A 24,154-nucleotide genomic window follows, 5' to 3' on the forward strand; every position below is an offset into this window, starting at 1 on the left:
CAAATGCAAGTCTATGAATGCAGACGGATCAAAAAGGACAATAAATTTTCATGGGAGGACAGAATTCAAAGGGGGTGAAATGCAAAGAAGTGCAAACATAACAAGATGGTTATTACTAGTTAGAAAAATAAAGATATCCAGACATTGCAAATGAGGATTCCCATACTGCACAGCCTGGACCGAAGCCCTGCCAACTTCACAAACCTCCTGTCAGGGAGAGCCACAGTGAACTAGATCTACCTGGTGTGGACTTTGAAGTCCTCACCTCTGCTTGTCACCCATTAGGCCATCAGGATGAACCGATAAATCAGCCGAAGGGAGCAAAGTCACAGTGGGTGAGGAGAATTGTTATGGAGATTTATAAGTAGAAGAATGAGAGGAAAGGGAGAGACTCGGTGATGGAAAAGAAAACCTTAAGCCTTAAAATGGTGACGATCGTATCAAGAGTTTTATTCTTTGGCCGTTGTTTATTATCTTTTATTTTTTTTGAGACGAAGTTTCACTCTTTTTGCCCAGGCTGGAGTGCAATGGTATAATTTCGGCTTACTGCAACCTCCACCTCCTGGGTTCAAGCGATTCTCCTGCCTCAGCCTCCCGAGTAGCTGGGATTACGGGACTGCGCCACCACGCCCGGTTAATTTTGTATTCTTAATAGAGATGCGGTCAGGCTGGTCTCGAAATCTTGGTCAGGCTGGTCTCGAAATCCCAACCTCAGGTGATCTGCCCACCCCGGCCTCCCAAAGTGCTGAGATGACAGGTGTTAGCCACCATACCCGGCCTGTTATCTTTTAACTTATACTGTTTCAAAATATTACAATTTTTAGTATATACCCTAGAGGTGTTTCAGTGAGAGTAGAGGAGGTGGCTCTCTAGGTACCAAGAGAATCCTGCAACCACAGAAACATGTACCAAAATCCAGGAGGTCATATGCATCCCCGTGAGCTGAGCTGGACAACGATGGAATCCAGGGTGTTCCCTTGAATCCCCATGAAACTGAGGCCCTAGGAGGTCATGGGCATTTGCCATGCACCATTCTAGGTCTTACTGGTGCTGGACATCTCCAAGCTGAACTGAAGTGGTTCTTGCTGCCAGCCAGAGGGCCTGGATGTCTCGCCAACAAGCCCTTCCTTATTTCACTGATCTGCCATTTTTAATGTCCAGTCATCATGCTTGGAATGCCTAGTTGTAGTCCCCATGACGACATATCCATGTGGCCACACATCCTGCACTCACCATGGATGGCCTCTTGGAACGTCTCCTGAAGGAGTCTCGGAACACACACAGCTGGAGGGATGGGCACTGCTGGCAAAAGTAGATCTAATGTGTCCCTCAAGGTGAACAAAAATCTTTGAAGAGATTAGTTGATTAACAAACAAGTGCTGGGTGCAGTGGCTCACGCCTGTAATCCCAGCACTTTGGGAGGCCGAGGCAGGCGGATCACGAGGTCAGGAGTTCGAGACCAGCCGGGCCAACATGGTGAAACCCTGTCTCTACTAAAAATACAAAAATTAGCTGGGCATGGTGGTGCATGCCTGTAATCCCAGCTACTTGGGAGGCTGAGGCAGGAGAATTGCTTGAGCCCGTGAGGCGGAGGTTGCAGTGAGCCGAGATTGAGCCACTGCACTCCAGCCTGGGCAACAGAGTGAGACTCTGTCCCAAAAAAAAGTTACAGTAGCCAATAAGTATTGATCAGGTGCAGTCCTGGGAGGGACAGTAAAACAAAAGGTGAAACAGAAGCAGCAAGAGTCCAAAGGCTGAATAATCAGGGTGTTCCATCCAAATTAATTGTAAACATTGCAAAAACAGCAGCCAAATGGAAAGCAATCACAATCACTTGCTCAAATAATGTGAGTGATTTAAAAGGTCCTCCCCCAAAACCTTAATAGAATAGATCTGGGGAAAGCAGTGATAGTCAATCAGGGGTCTGGGGCTGCCACAGGACTCACCAGGAGTGAAGGGGAACTGAAACCAATGAAGCAGACAAACCTCTGTCTGAGTCATGGCACCAGAAATGTTGACGGCTGTTGTAATACTGTGGTTCTTGACTTCTTCATTTAAAAGAATTTAAATAAGAAACATGCAGCAAAGGAGAAGTACAAAGCAATTTATTACAAAGGAAAAATACTATTTTGAAAGTTAAGTGCAAAATAAACTGTATACCCTGAGAGAGAGGATTCAGGGCGGGCTGCTCCTATGGATGAGACAGCATTGATTCCTGCTGGAGAAACTCCCTTTATGGGAGTCTTACATGATTATTCATAGGCGGTGGGTGGGAAAAGGGGTCACTAGTGAGCATGTTCTGGGTGGTCTTCTGAGTGCACATGTGCAGTAGCTGTACATGCATGTTCATACATCTCATGACTCGTTAGCATCTTAAATCTCCACTCAGGGCTGTATTTTTTCACTATTGTCATGAGCAAAGGGTCAGTTAGAAAAGGTGAAATCAAAATGCACATGTTCTGTACAGGGTAAATTCCCTATTGGAGATAGCTTTGCTTGAATGAACTGGACTACGATGCAAATGCTACAGCTTATTGTGTTGATTCTGTGGTCATCACCGTCACTGTGCCCCAAGCACATGGTTACTTTTTTCATTACCTATCCTTCCTCAATTCCAACACCTGCCTGAGCTTACACAGGCAAATAAATGGCTGTCATTTCAGCACCTCCTTAGAGCTTATTCAGTGCAGCCTTTGATATCCCTCAGAGGAGGAGTTTTCCAAACATGATTTTATTTTGTAAAGCTTCTGTTTTTTCAGTCTGCAGAGCTGAGACATTGATAATTTTATTCTCAAATATTTAGAGACTTTCTTATAATAAGATTTTCACATCTTGGTAACAAATTTCACTTACAAAATTTGCCAGAATAGACAAAAGGAGAGAGACAGCAGGAGGGATCACTAAGATTTTTCTTTCCTGTGGTGTATTTCACTGTTCCTGCTTCTTTTTTCACTTCCCTGGGCCTGGAGGAAGGACAGCTCCCTTGGACCATGAAAGAAAAATGGTGATATGGAAACATCTGTCTTTATCGCCTCCTCCAACCCTTTCACTTCTGCTCTGGCTGTACCCATTCTCCCTCCCATCCCCTGGCCCATAAGCCTTTTCCTTCTCCCAACCTCACCGAGAGCCCAGACTCTCACCTAGAGCTGGCTCCTCAGTGGGAAATCAGTCATTACCGGCTAGAGGGTAGAAGAGGAGAGACAGAGGCCAGAGCCTGGGGCTGAGGCAGAAGGTGCAGCAGGAAGGAAGGAGGTTAGAACAAGAAAAACTTCCAAATAAGGGGTGATGTGTGAGTACTCAGAGGGTGACTAAGGACATCCCCAGCATCTCCACTGAGGAGGGAGGAAGGGGGTCTTGGGTCCTGGGGCAGAGAGGGGGGCAGGGTCTGGATGAGATGCCCCCACCCTCAACCCTGGTCCTCTGAAAACACCTCACCCAGTCACACTGAGGAGCCCCTCCAGGCCCTGGGGCCCCTCCAGGTAGGTGTATCTCAGCTCCTCTCTGGAAGGACTCCCACAGCTGCCCAGCCCTGGTATGTCTCATCTCTCTGGGTCTGGTCCCCTTGAATCTTGAGTCCAGAGTTGGCTCCTTCCCTTCCTACAGCCAGGTCAGAGTGAGGTTGGCAGGTGAGAAGCCAGGTGCTCTGCATGGCAAGGTGTGGTTGCCCTCAGGGTCCTCCTTATCAGTGACCACAACTCTGGGAAGGGAGGCACTCAATATAGGAGAGAGAGAGCAGAGAGGTGGAGTGAAGGTGGGACACACTTTGGCCTCCCACTCCTCTCCTAGTCTTCCTCCACATGCCAGTGACTTCCCCTCTCCAACTCCAGGTCCTCTAAGAGCCACAGCAGAAGGGGAGACCTGGGTCGCCACCATTCTTTGAAGAAGTCTTTCTTTCCATAAGTGTATCTACCTCCATTCCCACTGCAGCTTTAGGGTCTGCCTCAGTGCAGAGCGCTGGGTATGTACAGAGCATAGGGGTACATGAGGGTGATTCTGGAAGGTTCTTCCTTTGCACATATCTGCATGGCTCAGTTTCTCTCCTCTGTTCAAATGGCACCTTCATGAGGCCCACCGTGACCACCCTACTTAAAATGCCACCTGTATTACCTTGCATTGATTGTCAACTTTCAACTTTGTATTTTCTTTTTTTTTTTTTTTGAGACCAAGTCTTGCTCGGTCGCCAGGCTGGAGTGCAGTGGCACTATCTCGACTCACTGCAACCTCTGCTTCCTGGGTTCAAGCGATTCTCCTGCCTCAGCCTCCCAAGCAGCTGGGACTACAAGTGCGTGCCACCATGCCCAGTTAATTTTTTTTTTTTTTTTTTTTGAGACGGAGTCTTGTTCTGTCGCCCAGGCTAGAGTGCAGTGGCGCGATCTCGGCTCACTGCAAGCTCCGCCTCCCGGGTTCATGCCATTCTCCTGCCTCAGCCTCCCGAGTAGCTGGGACTACAAGCGCCCGCCACCACGCCCAGCTAATTTTTTGTATTTTTAGTAGAGGCGGGGTTTCACTGTGTTAGGATGGTCTCGATCTGCTGACCTCATGATCCGCCCACCCCAATTGGCCTCCCAAAGTGCTGGGATTACAGGTGTAAGCCACTGCACCTGGTCGACGCCCAGCTAATTTTTCTATTTTTAGTAGAGACGGAGTTTCACCATGTTGGCCAGGATGGTCTTGATCTCTTGACCTCATGATCCACCTGCCTCGGTCTCCCAAAGTGCTGGGGTTACAGGTGTGAGCCACCACGCCTGGCCTATTTTTTCTGTTTATCACATATCACTTTGTAACTATAAAAGTCCTTTTCCAAAGACGGCCTCAACAATATCTCCCATCCCACATGCTCTTTAGCAATGTGACCCTGCCATCCCCTATCAAGAGCTGATCCTAATCCCCTTCTTTTTGGATTTGGGACTTGCTTTGGTGACTAGAACATGAGGAACGTGATGTTGCCTGACTTCTGAGGTTCCAGCATAAGATGCCTTGTGGTTCTAACTTGGCCACTTGAAATACCCGGACCCCAGATGTGGAGCCAGAAGCAGCCAGGGCACATGAAGGAATAGGTGGATGAGAACCCAAGTCACCCGGTTCACAGCCTCAGTGAGTTCCCAGTCAACAGCCAGCACCAACTGCAGCCCTGTGCAGGAGCCTCTTGAATGTGTTGGACCAGCTGGGCTCCAGATGATGGCAGCCCCAGCCTCTGTTATATGGAGCAGAAGAGCTGGCCAGCTGAGCCCAATCAGCCCACAGAATGAGAGATAATATAAAGGTTGTTTATATATTTATATATATATACAAACAATTTTTTTTTTTTTTTGAGACAGAGTCTCACTCTGTCACCCAGGCTGGAGTACAGTGGCTCAATCTCGGCTCACTGCAACCTCCGCCTCACGGGCTCAAGCAATTCTCCTGCCTCAGCCTCCCAAGTAGCTGGGATTACAGGCATGCGCCACCATGCCCAGCTAACTTTTTGTATTTTTAGTAGAAACGGGGTTTCACCATGCTGGCCAGGCTGGTCTCGAACTCCTGACCTCGTGATCTGCCCACCTCGGCCTCCCAAAGTGCTGGGATTACAGGCATAAGTCACCATGCCTGGCGTTTTTATGTCTTAAGATCATTTGTAACCCAGCAATAAATTGCTGGAACACATCCATATAATCCACTACTGTTATTATATTTTTCTTTATTGTCTGTCTTTCAGATTGTAAGCATCAGGGAGTAGGTGTTAGTCTCTTTTCATTAAATGATCACCAGGCCTAGAAAAATGCCTGGCACAGAAGCACTTACTAAATATTTGTTAAATGGATGAATAAACGCTGTGACCAGAATTCCTTAATACTGGGTCCGAGACCGGAAAGGGGCAGTTACTGGTTTGGTTTCGGTGCTTGTTTAGTCAGCTTGTGCTGCCATAACAAAATACCACCGATGGATTGGTTAAACAACAGACATTTGTTTCTCACAATTCTGGACCCTGGAAGTCTGAGGTTAGGGAACCAGCAGTTTCAGTTCCTGGTGAGGGCCCTCTTCCCGCCTGGCAGTCAGCTGCCTTCTTGCCATATCCTTAGGTGGTGAAGAGATTGGGAGCTCCAGTCTCTTCCTCTTCTTAAAAGGACACACTAATCCCATCATAGGGGCCCCAATCTCTCAACCTCTTCTGAATCTAATCACCTCCCAAGATGCCAGCAGTCTCAAGGAGTTTACTGTCACGGTGGGAGCAAAGATGCTAGAGCAGGTTGTAAAATTAGGTGTCATCCCAGTCAGTGAGGAGAGGACAGGAGTAATTCAGGGAAGGGGACCTGGATAGAGCTCACTCAGAGGATATCACAGGTCTCAGAACTCTATGGATAAATTCAAGTCTGGACAAAAGTCAGTAATATTATTCTGACCAAATTCCTTTCAGTCTTCCTGAGGGATGTGAAGGGGTGGCCTGCCCCTCCACACCTGTGGGTGTTTCTCGTTAGGTGGAACGAGAGACTTGAGAAAAGAAATAAGACACAGAGACAAAGTATAGAGAAAGAAAAGCGGGGCCCAGGGGACCGGCGCTCAGCTTACAGAGGACCCACGCCGGCACTGGTCACTGAGTTCCCTTAGTATTTATAGATAATTATCTTTACCATCTTAAAGATAAGGGAGTGGCAGGACAATAGGATCATTTTTAGGGAGGAAATTAGCAGTAAGACATAAGAACAAGGCTCTGTGACATGAATAAGTTTAAAGGAAAATCCTGTGCCTTGAGATAAACCTTTTAGCAACATTGTTTCATCCTATCACATGGGGATAAACCTTGGACAATACCTAGCTTTTCTAGGAACAAAGTCACACCCTGCACGCCCAAAATCCATTAAACCTTGAGTTACCACAGCACATGTCTCTTGCAAGGACAAGGTTGGGGGTAGGGTCACAGATTAACAGCATCTCAAATACAGAACAAAATGGAGTCTCTTATGTCTACTTCTTTCTATATAGACACAGTAACAGGCTGATCTCTTTCTTTTCCCCACAGGATGGGCAGGCTCATTCCAGAACAAAGAAGATGCCTGGGGTGAAGAAGACTAGTCCCCAAGGGCACTGGCCCAGGACACCTAGGTTCTACTGGTCACCAATGCCCACCCAGATCTCTCCTGGGTGGAGCCTTCGTCCAAGCCTCTCACAGCCCTTGCCTGCATTCCCGCGGTGCTCACCATGGATAACAGGGCCACAGCCAGCCTCAGAGCCAGACTGTTAAGTGAAACCACTGACCCTTGCTGAATAAACTTGCGGTTGAGATAAACTTCACATTTCAGCCTCATTAAAAAGAGTAATGGTAAATCCCAATGGCCTGCAAATCTATAAACAGTGGCTCAATTGATTAGCCAGAACATTTAGGACTGATAATGATACAGGAAAAAAGGCATTTTGGAGGTGAGAAGCAGAGGAGCCTGGAAACTGTTTCCATTGTTTGTGAAAGTAATCTGAGACTGTGAATGAAAATACCCATCGTCCCCTGACCCAGGAATCCAAGGTGAAAAATCTCTCTTTTTTTTTTTTTTTTTTTCGACACAGGGTCTTGCTTTGTGGCCCAGGCTGGAGGGCAGTTGTAGATCAATCATGGCTCATTGCAGCCTTGACCTCCCCAGGCTCAGATGATCCTCCCACCTCAGCCTCCGGAGGAGCTGGGACTACAGGCATGAGCCACCCCACCTGGCTAATTTTTTGTATTTCTGGTGGAGAAAGGGCTTCACCATTTTGCCCAGGCTGGTCTTGAACTCCTGGGCTCAAATGATATGCCTGCCTCACCCTCCCAAAGTTCTAAGATTACAGGTGAGTTACCACACCCGGCCAACTGCCTTTATTTCTGTAAGAGATATTTCCTGGCTGGGCGCCGTGGCTCACACCTGTAATCCCAGGACTTTGGGAGGCCGAGGGGGGTGGATCACCTGAAGTCAGGAGTTTGAGACCAGCCTGGCCAACATGGTGAAACCCTGTCCCTACTAAAAATACAAAAATTAACTGAGCATGGTGGTGTGCACCTGTAATCCCAGTTACTCAGGAGGCTGAGGCAGGAGAATCCCTTGAACCAGGGAGGTGGAGGTTGCAGTGAGCCGAGATTGCGCCACTGCACTCCAGCCTGGGCAGCAGAGCGAGACTCAGTCTCAAAATAATAATAATAATAATAAATAAATAAATAAAGGTCACAAAGGTAGTGAGAGGCAGTGGGAGATGGACCCAGTCACAAAGGTAGTGACAGGCAGAAGGAGATGGACCCAGCTCTCCTGACACCAGTTCCCAAATCCTTCCCTCCACAGTGTCTACCCCCACCTGCAGGACTTCCTCTGGGTGCCATCTCCAGTGAACTCTCATTCAGCTTACCCCCAAAAAACTTTTAATACTTCAAAATAACGATAATAATAGCAAATAACAGGCCAGGCACAGTGGCTCAGACCTGTAATCCCAGCACTTTAGGAGGCTGAGATGGAAGGATTGCTTGAGGTCAGAAGTTCAAGACCAGTCTGGTCAACATAAGGAGATCTCCATCTCTATTTAAAAATAAATAAACTGGGGCAGGGCGTGGTGGCTCACACCTGTAATCCCAACACTTTGGGAGGCCGAGGCAGGCAGATCACAAGGTCGGGAGTTCGAGACCAGCCTGGCCAACATGGTGAAACCCCGTTGCTACTAAAAATACAAAAAAATTAGCCAGGCGTGGTGGCACGCGCCTGTAGTCCCAGCTACTCAAGAGGCTGAGGCAAGAGAATCGCTTGAACTTGGGAGGTGGAGGTTGCAGTGAGTGAGGCAAGATTTGCGCCACTGCACTCCAGTCTGGGAGACAGAGCAAGACTCCGTCTCTAAATAAGTAAATAAATTGGCAGAGCCCAGTGCCTCACGCCTGTAATCCCAGCACTTTGGAAGCCCGAGGTGGGCGGATGACCTGACATCAGAAGTTCCAGACCAGCCTGAACAACATGGCGAAACACCATCTCTGCTAAAAATACAAAAGTTAGCCGGGCGTGGTGGTGGGCGCCTGTAATCGCAACTACTCAGGAGGCTGAGGCAGGGAGAACTGCTTGAACCCGAGAGGCGAAGGTTGCAGTGAGCCCAGATGGCGCCACTGCACTCCAGTCTGGGTGACAGAGCAAGACTCTGTCTCAAAATAATAATACGTAAAGTTTGTTCCAAGGCACTTTGAGGTGGTGACAGGCACAAATAAAGCCAATCCCACCCTTTCTAGGTTAGGGGAAGCCGAGATGGTTTTCGGCTCTGGGTGAGTCACTTCCCATGGTCCAAGCCTGGGTGCCCCTCCCCCTCCAAGCCTCCGAGGTCTTCTGCCCAAAGCCCTCCCCTCCACCCCACCCTTTCTGCTCCGCCCCATCAACTACGTTTTCTTCCTCAGCACTCGCCTTAGATTCCTGGACTCACGAGCATAGAGGTGACTTCCTCCTTGCAGACTTTAGGCGCCACTGCTGGGTCCGGAAAAGAAAGAAACGGCCCAGTGCGGTCATTTACATAAACCAGGGCGGGGCTGCGCTCCGCGGCCGCAAGCGTTTTGAATTCTGCTGCCCGGAGTTCACTGCGAGGACTGGGATCACCGGTCACCCCGCCCCGGGCTAAGGAAAAATGACAAGTGTTTACTGATATAGAAACGGAATAACGGCGCTATGGGCTGGGGAGGGCGGAGCTGCCTTTAGGCTTCTAGTCTCCAGCTGCGGGTCACTCACACCTGCCGCTGTGAAAATGCAGACCCGCGGGGCAGGAATTCCGAGTCCGGGCTGGAACGCGATCTGGAATGTGACTCGCTTGAAACAGCACTGCGGTGGATTCGGGGCCGGGTGAGTAGGGAAATGCGCCTCAGCCCCTCCCATAGGCCGCCCACGGATTCTAGGATCCGCAAAAGCTTCCCGCTGCTGCGTCACCCCAGGAAGGCAGAGGCCGCCTCTGAGCAGTTCTGGTGGAAACGGGCTCCGCCGCCCAGAAGAAAACCCACAACCAAGGGGCCAAGAAAAAGCCCCCCATGGTCCTACCCTTTCAGTGAGGATCCTAATTTATAACCCGAGTGTGGTCCCCATCAGAGTCTGCAATGACAGCCGAGCGCGGTGGGTCACACCTGTAATCCCAGCACTTTGGGATGCCATGGCGGGCGGATCGATTGAGGTCAGGAGTTCGAGACAAGCTTGGCCAACATGGTGGAGCCCCTTCTCTACTAAAAATACAAAAATTAGCCTGGCGTGGTGGTAGGCAACTGTATTCCCAGCTACTCTGGAAGCTGAGGCACGAGAATCGCTTGAACCCGGGAGGCGGAGGTTGCAGTGAACCGAGATCGCGTCACTGCACTCCAGCCTGGCCAACAGCGAGATTCCGTCTCAAAAAAAAAAAAAAAAAAAAAATCTGGCGTGACGTTCACTGAAATGATACAAGATCAGCGGGGCCCAGAGCGCTGCGGCTTACAGAGTGCGGTGACAGCGCCGCCTCGCGTCCCTTCCCTCACCTGCCCCAGGCGGACGCGGTCACCTGTGTTGGCCTCGAGGTTGGAATACACTGGGCATCAAATGCAGAGAGTGGAGAAAGGAGGGAAGGCTGGGAGGACGTGTTGAAGAAAGGCAGAAAGAGCCAGCGCTATGGTTCATACCTGTAAAAAAAAAAAAGGATGAGTTTGTGTCCTTTGTAGGGACATGGATGCAGCTGGAAACCATCATTCTCAGCAAACTATCACAAGAACAGAAAACCAAACACCGCATGTTCTCACTCATAGGTGGGAACTGAACAATGAGATCACTTGGACTCAGGAAGGGGAACATCACACACCGGGGCCTATCATGGGGAGGGGGGAGGGGGGAGGGATTGCATTGGGAGTTATACCTGATGTAAATGACGAGTTGATGGGTGCAGCACACCAACATGGCACAAGTATACATATGTAACAAACCTGCATGTTATGCACATGTACCCTACAACTTAAAGTATAATAATAATAAATAAATTTTAAAAAATAAAAAAATAAAAAAATGAACTAATGCAAAAAAAAAAAAAAAAACTAGCGCTTTTGGAGGCGAGGCAGGAGGATCGTGTAAGACCAGCATTTTGATGTTGCAGTGAGCCATGATCACACCACTGCACTCCAGTTTGGGCAGAGCGAGACCCTGCTTTTATATACTTTTCACATTTTCTGTAATTAAGCAAGTTTTACTTTATTTTAGGGTAAAATATCTATTGTGAATTTTAAAAACATTTAAAATGTTAATTAAAAAGCCCAAATGCTCTTTTCCAACTTATCCTGAAGGAAATTCCTGTTGATGGCGCCTTTAGAAGGAGGAAAGGAGCTCTTCCTCCACAAGGCCTATCCCATCCTTGAGTTTTAGGCATTGGCCGAGTGATAAAGGCAACACTGAGAATACGATCAATGTACCGATTACTGATTGTCATATAAAATTAATCTCACCACACCTGAGAAATGGGATGGATTGTTTCATTTTCACAGTTTGGGCATTTGAGTCCCTGAGATATGAACACCTGACATAGATTACCAAAAAATGTAGGTCTTTAGACTTAAAGGGCACACAGCCTCCTGTGAAGCTCCCCTATGCATGCGTCACACCCACAGAGGCTCTACAACATCAGGAAGAGCACCCAGGGTCAGAGCCCAGGCGAGTTCACACTCAGGTCATCCACATCCAGGGCGTGCAGAGAAGAGACCGAGGTGAGAGCCCATTCACTGCCTAGGCTGTGGGTGACAGGTGGGTGGAACAGTCAGCCAATGAGCGCAGGTCCCAGTACTCCTGGAGCTATCGACCTCATTTATCCTCTGAAGACCTGAGCCTTGCACATATCAAAACTGTACATTCCTTGTGGAGCAGTCTTCTCTTTTGAAATGTAAACACTACTTCCCTAACCTTAAAGCCAGCCATTGTCACTCCTAGTGACACCTCCATTAGATAAGCTCCTGACTCCCACTGAAATGGGCCTCAGAGTTGCAGCTGAGCACTGGGAGCCATGGCGGGAAGTCATTGTGGGTTTGCATCTGGCCGATGTGGATGGTAGTCCTGAAAGGTAGTGTGTGACTAGGTGGGCTCTGGAGGGCAGGGATGTGCCTGGTGAGAGGAGAACAAGACAGATAGGAAGGTTCCAAAAGCAAACTTCAGGGGGCCCTGTGCCCAGCACCAGGATTTAGAAAGTCTTTTTCCAGCCACTTTTGGCCTGCTTTCATTCCACTTTCCTGTCCACCAGGCCATTGCAGGCAGTTCCTTCATTGAGTAAATATTTATCAAATGCCTACTGTGTGCCAGGCATTGTGTTGAAGGAGCTGGGGCTGAGGTGAGAGGAACCAAACCCCCCTTGCGCTCAGGGTTGTCCCAGTCTTGCTCAGGCAGAGATCAGTAAGGAAACTGTAACACTGATGGTTGGCAGGACGTGTACACATACTTTGCAAACTCACAAGTAGACCATCATCTCTGACCTAGGAGTCACAGAACGTTCACAAGAGAGACAATGTTCAAGCTTTGTTTTGAGGTATAAGTAGGAGCCCAACAGGCAGCTGGGACAAGAGAGCATTGCTGAGAATCCAGGATGTGAATTTCTTTCCCTGGGCCAGGCCAAGAATCAGACTCAGCTGACTAAGGAGCCGGTGCTTCCTGGCAAGAAAGGGTGTCCCACATCTGACTATTCCAAAATCACAGCTACTCAATATTGAGACTTAAGACAGAGAGACAGAAAAAGGGGAAGGCCTGATTTGAAAAGCAGAATTCTCCAGGGGTAGGGGGAGGTCAAACTGCAGTTTCTGATATAGTATGTGTGGGCAAGGCCAGAGAATTGCATTTCTTTGTTTGTTTGTTTGTTTTTGTTTTTGTTTTTGAGATTAAGTCTCGCTGTTGTCCCCCAGGCTGGAGTGCAATGACGCAATCTCGGCTCACTGCAACCGCCACCTCCTGGGTTCAAGTGATGCTCCTGCCTCAGCCTCCCAAGTAGCTGGGATTACAGGTGCTTGCAACCACGCCCAGCTAACTTTTTGTATTTTTAGTAGAGACGGTGTTTCACCATGTTGGCCAGGCTGGTCTCAAATTCCTGACCTCAGGTGATCCGCCCGCCTCGGGCTCCCAAAGTGCTGGGATTACAGGCATGAGCCACTGCGCCTGGCTGAGAACTGCATTTCTAACAAGTTTCCAGGTGATGCCAGTGCTGTTTGTCCCAGAACTACATTTTGAGAACCACTGACCTAAGGCAACCTGGTTTGATCTCTAATACCAGAAGAGGACTGGGAGAGCACTATGAGGCAGAGGAGACCCTCGGATTTCCTTGTGTACCTTCTGATCCAAATACAAGGTGACCTAGTATGACAACTATTAGCAAACTCACAGGGATAACAGAATGGGCTAAGAATGAGAATCTTTGGTGGCTCACGCCTGTAATCCCAGCCACTTGGGAGGCTGAGGTGGGAAGATTGCTTGAGCCAGGGAGGTGGAGGTTACAGTGAGCAGAAATCAGGCCACCAACACTCCAGCCTGGGCAAAAGAGTGACACTCTGTTTCAAATAAAATAAAATAAAATAAAAAGGCCGGGCGTGGTGGCTCATGCCTGTAATCGCAGCACTTTGGGAGACGAAGGCTGATGAATCACTTGAGGCCAGGAGTTCCAGACCACCTTGGCCAACATGGTAAAACCCCGCCTCTACAAAAAATACAAAAACTGGTTGGGCACGGTGGCAGGCACCTGTAGTCCCAGCTACTCTAGAGGCTGAGGCAGAGAATCGCTTGAACCAGGGAGGCAGAGGTGAGTCAAGATCGCACCACTGCACTCCAGCCAGGGCAACAGAGCGAGACTCTGTCTCCAAAAACAAAACAAAACAAAACAAAAACGAATGAGAATCTTGAAAAGTTGGCAAATGGCTTCAATTACGTGTCCCCCAGAATTACAAGTGTTTTTCAAAATATCACATCCTTGAGCCCACATGGACACCAGAGGGCATCCTGAGCTCACTAAAGTCAGAACTGTCGTATTAGACCATTAGAATCCCGTGTAAAGGCCAGGCGTGGTGGCTGACACCTGCAATCACAGCACTTTGGGAGGCCGAGGAGGGTGGATCATCTGAGGTCAGGAGTTTGAGACCAGCCTGGCCAACATGGTGAAACCCCATCTCTACTAAAAATTAGCTTGGCTACTGGGGAGGCTGAGGCAGGAGAATCGCTTGAACCTGGGAGGCGGAGGCTGCAGTGAGCAGAGATTGCATCATTGCACTCCAGCCTGGGCAACAAGAGCAAAACTCCATCTGGAAAAAAAAAGAATCCCTTGTAAAGGTTGGGCTTTGGCTGGGAGCAGTGGCTCACGCCTGTAATGCCAGAAATTTGGGAGGTCCAGGGTGGACCAAGGTGGATCACTTGAGGTCAGTTCAAGACCAGCCTGGTCAACATGGTGCAACCCCATATCTACTAGAAATACAAAAATTAGCTGGGCATCGTGGCACGCAACTGTAGTCCCAGCTACTCAGGAGGCTGAGGCAGGATAATCGCTTAAGTCCTTAAGGCAGAGGTTGCAGGTGAGCTGAGATTGCACCACTGCACTCCAGCCTGGGCAACAGAGCAAGACTCCATCTCAAAAAAAAAAAAAAAAGAGTGATATAATTTTTAGACAATTTTTGTTTTCTCTTAATGAAGGTAAGAGAATTCTATCAGGGTGAGTTTTTTTTTCCTTAAGTTTTCACTATGATTTTTTTTTCTTTTGTTTTTTTCTCCTTGGAGTTATCTTTTATTTTATATGTGTGTGTGCGTGCGTGTATATATATACATATATATGTATGTATATAATTTCCCTCTTTTCACATAAATTTTAGCAAACTACATAGGCTTTCCTTCATCTTGCTTTCTTTTCTCTTTTTGAGACAAGGTTTCACTCTGTCGCCCAGACTGGAGTACACTGGTATGACCACCACTCACTGCAGGTTTGAACTCTTGGGCTCCCCACAAGCTGGGACCACAAGTGTGAGCCACAACACCTGGCTTTTTTTGTTTGTTTGTTTGTTTGTTTTTGAGACAGAGTTTCACTCTTGTCAGCCAGGCTGGAGTGCAATGGTGCAATCTTGGCTTACTGCAACCTCTGCCGTCTGGGTTCAAGTGATTCTCCTGCCTCAGCCTCCGCAGTAGCTGGGAAATCCCATCTCTACTAAAAATACAAAAATTAGCCAGACGTGGTGGTGCACACACCTGTAGTCCCAGCTACTCAGGGGGCTGAGGCAGAAGAAATGCTTGTACCTGGGAGGTGGAGGTTGTGGTGAACTGAGATCTCACCACTGCATTCCAACCTAAGACTATGAGACTCTGTCTCAAAAAAAAAAAAAAAAGAATGAACTACTGATAGGTGCAACAACATGGATGGATTACATAGGTATTATGCCAAATACAAAAAGCCAGACACAAAGGAGGCCATACCCTATGCATGCATTCATAGGAAGTTTTAAAACAGGTGTCCCACCGCAGTGGCTCACACCTGTAATCCCAGCACTTTGGGAAGCCGAGACAGGTGGATCACCTGAGGTTAGTAGTTTGAGACCAGTCTGGCGAACATAACAAAACCCTGTCTCTACTAAAAATACAAAATTAGCTGGGTGTGGTGGCCCATACCTGTAATCCCAGCTACTCAGGAGGCTGAGGCAGGAGAATCACTTGAACCTGGGAGGCAGAGGTTGCAGTGAGCCGAGATCGCACCATTGTACTCCAGCGTGGGTGACAGAGTGAGACTCCGTCTCAAAAAAAAAAAAAAAAGGAAAAACTGCTCTATAGTGATAGTCATCAGATCCATGGCTACTCGGGGTAGGGCAGAATCAAATATGGCAAAGAGAACTTTCTATATCTTGACAGGGGTGTGGGTGACATGGCTGTATTTGTCAAAATTCATTGATGGATTTGCTAAAGATCTGATCATTTCACTATATGTAAATGATGCAATTTAAAAATAAAATTTTAATAAATTTAATACATTTTAAAATAAAAATATTTTTGCTGGCCGGGCGCGGTGGCTCAAGCCTGTAATCCCAGCACTTTGGGAGGCCGAGACGGGTGGATCACGAGGTCAGGAGATCGAGACCATCCTGGCTAACACGGTGAAACCCCGTCTCTACTAAAAAAAAATACAAAAATCTAGCCGGGCGAGGTGGCGGGCGCCTGTAGTCCCAGCTGCTCGGGAGGCTGAGGCAGGAGAATGGCGTAAACCCGGGAGGCGGAGCTTGCAGTGAGCTGAGATCCGGCCACTGCAGTCCAGCCTGGGCAACAGAGCAAGACTCCGTCTCAAAAAAAAAAAAAAAAAAATATTTTTGCTGGGCACGGTGTCTCCCGCCTGTAATCCCAGCACTTTGGGAGGCCAAAGTGGGCGGATCACTTGAGGTCAGGAATTTGAGACCAGCCTGGCAAAACCCTGTCCCTGCAAAAAAAATACAAAAATCAGTCGGGTGTGGTGGTGTGTACCTGTAGTCCCAGCTACTTGGGAGGCTGAGACAGGAAAATCGCTTGACCCTGGGAGGTGGAAGTTGCAGTGAGCTGAGATCGCACCATTGCACTCCAGCCTGGGCAATAGAGACAGACTCTGTCTCAAAAAAATAAAATAGGGTCGGGGACAAAGGGAGAGAGAGCATTAGGACAAATACCTAATGCATGCAGGGCTTAAAACCTAGATGGCAGGTTGATAGGTGCAGCAAATCACCATGGCACATGTATACCTGTGTAACAAACCTGCACATTCTGCATATGTATCCTGGGACTTAAAGTAAAAATAACAATAATAAAGAAAATAAATAATTAAATAAAAACATTTTAATATTAATCATAAAAAGTAGCCGGGTGCGGTTGCCTGTAATCCCAGCACTTTGGGAGACCGAGATGGGCAGATTACCTGAGGTCAGGAGTTTGAGACCAGCCTGGCCCACATGGAGAAACCCTGTTTCTACTAAAAACACAAAATTAGCCAAGGGTGGTGGTGGGGGCTTGTAATCCCAGCTACTCAGGAGGCTGAGGCAGGAGGGTCACTTGAACCAGGGAGGCGGAGGTTGCAGTGAGCCAAGATTGCACCATTGCACTTCAGCCTGGGCAACAAGAGCAAAACTCCATCCCAAAAATAATAATAATAATAATAATAAGTAAGATAATTGGGCCAGGCGTGGTGGCTCACACCTGTAATCTCAGCACTTTAGGAGGCCAAAGTGGGAGGATCACCTGAGGTCAGGAGTTCGAGACTAGCCTGGCCAATGGTGCAACCTCATCTTTACTAAAAATACAAAAAATTGGCCAGGTGTGGTGACTCACGCCTGTACTCCCAGTATTTTGGGAGGCCGAGGCAGGTGGACTACGAGGTCAGGAGATCGAGACCATCCTGGCTAACACAGTAAAACTCCATCTCTACTAAAAATATAAAAAATTAGCCAGGCGTAGTGGCATGTGCCTGTAGTCCCAGCTCCTGGGGAGTCTGAGGCAGGAGAATCACTTGAACCTTAAGGTGGAGGTTGCAGTGAGCCGAAATCGCACCACTGCAGTCTAGCCTGGGCGACAGAGCAAAACTCTGTCTCAAAAAAAAAAAAAAAAAAAATTAGCAGGGCATGGTGGCGCACCCCTGTAATCGCACCTACACAGGAAGCTGAGGCAGGAGAATCACTTGAACTCAGGAGGTGAAGGGTGCAGTGAGCCAAGTCAAGCCTGGGCAACCGAGTGAGATTCTGTCTCAGGAAAAAAAAAGAGAGAGAGCAATAATTAGAGGCAAGATAATGTATGAAGACATCTGTCACAACATTGTAAAGGCAAAAATGAAACAAGCAAACATTCAAATTCATTAATAAGGGGCTGGTTAAGTAAATTAGAACACAATGGATTTCTCAGTTTATGTATCTTCTGTACTTTCTTTTTTTTTTTTTTTGATAGAGACAGGGCCTCGGTCTCTTGCCCAGACTGGAGTGCAGTGGCACGATCATAGCTCACTGCTCAAAGGATTCTCCTGTCTCAGCCTCCCCAGTAGCTGGGACTACAGGCACGCACCACCACGCCTGGTGCCTGCCACCACACCCAGCCAAATCATTTTTCTTTTAAGCTTCACGACACTCTCTGGACCCCTAATCTACTCCCTTTCAATCTATCAAATACTATCTATAGAATACTGAAGTTCATGGCCAGGCGTGGTGGCTCACGCCTGTAATCCCAACACTTTGGGAGGCCAAGGTGGGTGGATCATGAGGTCAGGAGTTCGAGACTAGCCTGGCCAAGATGGTGAAACCCCGTTTCTACTGAAAATACAAAAATTAGCCAGGCGGCCGGGCGCGGTGGCTCAAACCTGTAATCCCAGCACTTTGGGAGGCCGAGACGGGCGGATCACGAGGTCAGGAGATCGAGACCATCCTGGCTACCACCGTGAAACCCTGTCTCTACTAAAAATACAAAAAACTAGCCGGGCGAGGTGGCGGGCGCCTGTAGTCCCAGCTACTCCGGAGGCTGAGGCAGGAGAATGGCCTAAACCCGGGAGGCGGAGCTTGCAGTGAGCTGAGATCCGGCCACTGCACTCCAGCCCGGGCTACAGAGCAAGACTCCGTCTCAAAAAAAAAAAAAAAAAATTAGCCAGGCATGGTGGCAGGCGCCTGTAATCCCGGATGCTCGGGAGGCTGAGGCAGAAGAATTGCGGGAGGCGGAGGTTGCAGTGAGCCGAAATCACACCACTGAACTCTAGCCTGGGCGACAGAGCAAGACTCTGTCTCAAAAAAAAAAACAAAAAAACAAAAAAAAAAACCGAAGTTCCAAAGGAGGGTAAGCAGGCTGCACAAACAACTTTCGCAGAGTGGATACATAATCAGTGACTTGAAACACCTGCTGGGCACTCAAACTAGGACAAAGGAAAGAGAAACAGAATGAGTATATGCTACAAAAACTGGAGATAAGTAAGGTTCCTTACTCATATCCTTATCTCCAGTTTTTGGCACATAATGGGCACTCAGTTTATTGTTAAGTAAATAGACTGCTGTGGAGAAAGGTAAATAAATGGTGGAAAGAATTACAAGGTGATTAACAAATCTGTACACTAAACCCCCGTGACAGGCAATTTACCTCTATAACAAACCTGCTCATCTACCCCTGAACTTAATATAAAAGTTTTTTGGCCAGGCGAGGGGCTCACACCTGTAATCCCAGCACTCTGGGAGGCCAAGGTGGGGGGATCACCTGAGGTCTGAAATTTGAGATCAGCAGGCTGGGAGCAGTGGCTCATGCCTGTAATCCCAGCACTTTGGAAGGCCAAGGCGGGTGGATCACAAGAGGTCACGAGATTGAAACCATCCTGGCTAACACGGTGAAACCCCATCTCTACTAAAAATACAAAAAAAATAATTAGGCCGGGCGCGGTGGCCCAAGCCTGTAATCCTAGCACTTTGGGAGGCCGAGACGGGCGGATCACGAGGTCAGGAGATCCAGACCATCCTGGTGAACACGGTGAAACCCCGTCTCTACTAAAAAATACAAAAAACTAGCCGGGCGAGGGGGCGGGCGCCTGTAGTCCCAGCTACTCGGGAGGCTGAGGCAGGAGAATAGCGTGAACCTGGGAGGCAGAGCTTGCAGTGAGCTGATATCTGGCCACTGCACTCCAGCCTGGGCGACAGAGCGAGACTCCGTCTAAAAAAAAAAAAAATTAGCCGGGCGTTGTGGTGGGCGCCTGTAGTCCCAGCTACTTGGGAGGCTGAGGCAAGAGAATGGCATGAACCCAGAAGGCGGAGCTTGCAGTGAGCCGATATCACACCACTGCACTCCAGCCTGGGCGACAGAGTGAGACTCCATCTCAAACAAAAAAAAAATAAGAAAAAAGAAGTTTGAGATCAGCCGCGCCAACATGGTGAAATCCCCATCTCTACTAAAAATACAAAAAATTAGCCAGGCATGGTGGTGCCTGCCTGCAGTCCCAGCAACTTGTGAGGCTGAGGCAGGAGAATCACTTGAACCCGGGAGGCAGAGGTTGCAGTGAGCCGAGATCTCACTCCAGCCTAGGTGACACAGTGAGACTCGGTCTCAAAAAAAAATAAATAACATCAGTAAGAAGCTCACTCCCTAACCCAAAAACCCTCCTCAAATAATCACAATTGTCTACTCTCATCTACCCTGCACCCCATACTCTCCTTCTCCCCACAGTGGCTGAAAGAATGGTGGGGAAGAGAGGAAGAAGAAATAGCCTTAGGCCTTCTCCCTCTTCTAGGGTCTCTACCTTTCCAGTATTTTCTTTTAAAAACTTTTTGCTTTTTTTTTTTTAGACATTGTCTTGCTCTGTCACCTGTAATACCAGTTACTTGGGAGGCTGAGGCAGGAGAATCGCTTGAACCCAGGAGGCAGAGGTTGCAGTGTCCTGAGATTGCACCACTGCATTCCAGCCTGGGAGACAGAGAGAAATAAAATAAAATAAAATAAAAAATAAATAAATAAATAAATAAAATAAATTTTAAAAATGGGCAGGAAGATGTCTGAACATAAAAACACTTGACGCCACAGCGACCAAGGAGAGACACCTTAAACCTCAAATTCTCCTTTTTTTTTTTGAGACGGAGTCTCACTCTGTCGCCAGGCTGGAGTGCAGTGGCTCTGGCTATATCTGCTCACTGCAAGTTCCGCCTCCCGGGTTCAAGAGATTCTCCTGCCTCAGCCTCTCGAGTAGCTGGGATTACAGGTGAGCGCCGGGGTTTCGCCATGTTGGCCAGGTTGGTCTCCTACTCCTGACCTCAGGTGATCCGCCCGCTTCGGCCCGCACAAAGTGCTGGGATTACAGGCGTGAGCCACCGAGTCTGATCTCAAACCCCAAATTTTTTTTTTTTTTTTTTTTTTTTTTGAGACGGAGTCTCGCTCTGTCGCCCAGACTGTAGTGCAGTGGCCGGATCTCAGCTCACTGCAAGCTCTCAAACCCCAAATTCTTAAGTATGGGTGAGCCCAATCACTCCTCCCACTGCTGAGGAGAGATGCTTGGTTGGACTGGATTTAACCCAATGGGATTCAAGAAAAAGGTAAAGTCCCGCCTCCATAGCAGCTCTGGTCCAATGGGAGCCTCCCAGTATGTTCAGCTGGGAGCTGGGCCGGACTACGCTGGCTGGGAGCACTGGCTGGGAGCACTGGCTGGGAGCATCGCCTGTGATATCCACGGGACTAGTGGCAGGGGACCTGGACCTGAGCGAGAAGTACCAACCCCGGCTGCCCGCCCTCTTGCACCCTCCCTCGTCCTACTGCTGTCCTTGCTGGTGACGGTTCGTTCCGGAAGTCAAGCCAGTGAGTGCGGGACTCTGCTCCGCCCTCCATACCTGCTAAGTGTCCCCCTCCCCGATAACGTCTGACCCCTGCAGCCTGGCAGCGAGAGTCCAGCCCTCCGGGGAGACTGAGGCCGGGTGCCACCACCACCACTGGAGGCCTGACGATGCCTTACGCGGGTGTTGAGTCGTAGGGGGACTTAATTATGTAGCACCTCTCCCCTTCCCCTGAGCCATAACCTTCCCCAAACTGTGGCCTTTATGAGGCCCCTTGGGAGCACTTTTTGGAGCCCAGGGAGGTCTGGGGCGATGGAGCTTGCACGATAAAGTCAGGCTTAGCGGGTAGGTAGGGCTTCCTCTGAAACTGGTTGTCTGTGGTAAGTAATTGTCCCATGTCTCACACTTGAAGATTAAACTTGGCTGTAGGAGGTCCTTATGCCCATAATCCTAGGACTTTGGGAGGCCGAGCTGGGCCGAGGATTGCTTGAGTGCAGGAGTTGGAGACCAGCCTGGGGAACATGACGAAAACCTGTCAATACAGAAAATACAAAAAAATTAGCCAGGCGTGGTGGTGCACGCCTGTAGTCCCAGTTACTCTGGAGGCTGAGGTGGGAGGATCATTTGAGCCTGGGAGGCAGAGGTTGCAGTGGGCCTCATGATTGTGCCACTGCACTTCAAGGTGGGTGACAGAGTGAGACCCTGTCTCAAAAAAAAAAAAAGAGAAAAGAGAAAAGGAGCCAATGATAGCAGCTGTGTTTGTTAAAAATATACATATATACACATATACGTGTGTGTGTGTGTGTATATATATATATATATTTGGAGACGGAGTCTCATTCTGTCGCCAGGCTGGAGTTCTGTGGCACAATCTCGGCTCACTACAACCTCTGCCTCCCGGGTTCTAGCGATTCTCCTGTCTCAGCTTCCTGAGTGGCTGGGATTACAGGCATGCACCACCACGCCCAGCTAAATTTTGTATTTTTTTAGTAGAGATGGGGCTTCGCCTCGTCGCGGTTTTTAACCTGGACTTAAAAATACATTTTAACGTGGCCGGGCGTGGTGGCTCACGCCTGTACTAGACTTTGGGAGGCCGAAGCTGGAGGATCATGAGGTTAGAAGATCGAGACCATCCTGGCTAACACGGTGAAACCCGGTCTCTACTAAAAATACAAAAAATTAGCCAGGCGCGGTGGCAGGCGCCTGTAGTCCCAGCTACTCGGGAGGCTGCGGTAGGAGAATGGTGTGAACCCGAAAGGCGGAGGTTGCAGTGAGCCAAGATCGCACCACTGCACTGTAGCCTGGGCAGCAGAGTGAGACTCCGTCTCAAAACAGACAAACAACAATATATATATATATATATTTTAGCGTAACTACCAGGTGTGTTTTTTGGTATGACCTCTAATCCTCTGAGATTGGTAATTTTCTCATATATGAAGAACGTGAGGCCCAAAGAGTGAAAACCTTGTCCAAGGTAGTATGTCTTTTTTTTTTTTTTTTTTTTTTGAGACGGACTCTCGCTCTGTCGCCCAGGCTGGAGTGCAGTGGCGCGATCTCGGCTCACTGCAAGCTCCGCCTCCCGGGTTCACGCCATTCTCCTGCCTCAGCCTCCCGAGTAGCTGGGACTACAGGCGCCCACAACCGCGCCCGGCTAATTTTTTTTTGTATTTTTAGTAGAGACGGGGTTTCACCGTGGTCTCGATCTCCTGACCTTGTGATCCGCCCGCCTCGGCCTCCCAAAGTGCTGGGATTACAGGCGTGAGCCACCGCGCCCGGCCGGTAGTATGTCTTAAAAGAATCATCTGAGGTGCTTGTTAAAAGTAGATTATTGGCCAGGCACGGTCACTCATGCCTATAATCCCAACACTTTTAGGAGGCCGAGGAGGGCAGATTACCTGAGGTGGGGAATTCAAGACCAGCCTGACCAATGTGGAGAAATCCCGTCTCTACTAAAAAAAACAAAAAAAATTAGCTGGGCGTGGTGGTGCATGCCTGTAATACCAGCTACTCAGGAGGCTGAGGCAGGAGAATCGCTTGAACCCGGGAGGCAGAGGTTGCGGTGAGCTGAGATCGTGCCATTGCACTACAGCCTGGGTAACAAGACCGAAACTCCCTCTCAAAAAAACCAAACCAAACCAAACAAACAAACAAAAAATCAGATTCTTGGCTGGGCCTGGTCGCTCACGCCTGTAATCCCAGCACTTTGGGAGGCTGAAGCAGGCGGATCACCTGAGGTCAGGAATTCCAGACCAGCCTGGCCAACATGGTGAAACCCTGACTCTACTAAAAATACAAAAATCAGCCGGATGTGGTGGTGCGCACCTGTAATCCCAGCACTTTCAGGGGCCGAGGCGGGCAGATCACCAGGTCAGGAGATCCAGACCATCCTGGCTAACACTGTGAAACCCCGTCTGTACTAAAAATACAAAAAATTTGCCAGGCCGTAATGTCACGCGCCTCTAGTCCCAGCTACTCAGGAGGCTAAGGTAGGAGAATCGCTTGAACCCTGGAGGCAGAGGTTGCAGTGAGCCTAGATTGCACCACCGTACTCCAGCCTGGGCGACAGAGCGTGACTCTGTCTCAAAAAAAAAAAAAAAAAAAAAAAATACAGATTCCTGAATGGACGAGGTGGCTCACGCCTGTAATCCTAGCACTTTGGGAGGCCAAGGCGGGCAGAACACTTGAAGTCAGGAGTTTGAAACCAGCGTGGCCAACATGGTGAAACCCCATCTCCCATCTCTACGAAAAATCCAAAACAATTAGCCAGGTGTGGTGGCCGGTGCCTGTAATCTCAAGTACTTGGGAGGCTAAGGCATGAGAATGGCTTGAACCCAGGAGAAGGAAGTTGCAGTGAGCCGAGGTGGCACCACTGCACTCCAGCCTGGGCAATAGAGCAAGACGCCGTCTCAAAAAAAAAAAAAAAAAAAAAAAAAAAAAAAGACCGGTACAGTGGCTCACGCC

General features: G+C 48.7%; 1 long non-coding RNA gene across 1 annotated transcript; it reads right to left on the reverse strand.

Moving 5' to 3' along the window:
• Window positions 1–2,088: 2,088 nt before the first annotated feature.
• On the reverse strand, window positions 2,089–10,042 carry LOC139363457 (uncharacterized). Its single transcript, XR_011623871.1, has 2 exons — window positions 9,391–10,042; window positions 2,089–3,597 (listed from the first exon to the last, which is right to left on the reverse strand). It is a non-coding gene; the product is annotated as an uncharacterized lncRNA (long non-coding RNA).
• Window positions 10,043–24,154: the final 14,112 nt, after the last annotated feature.

This window comes from Macaca nemestrina, chromosome 5, assembly GCF_043159975.1.
Source record: "Macaca nemestrina isolate mMacNem1 chromosome 5, mMacNem.hap1, whole genome shotgun sequence".
In the NCBI taxonomy this organism is placed as follows: Eukaryota; Metazoa; Chordata; class Mammalia; order Primates; family Cercopithecidae; genus Macaca; species Macaca nemestrina.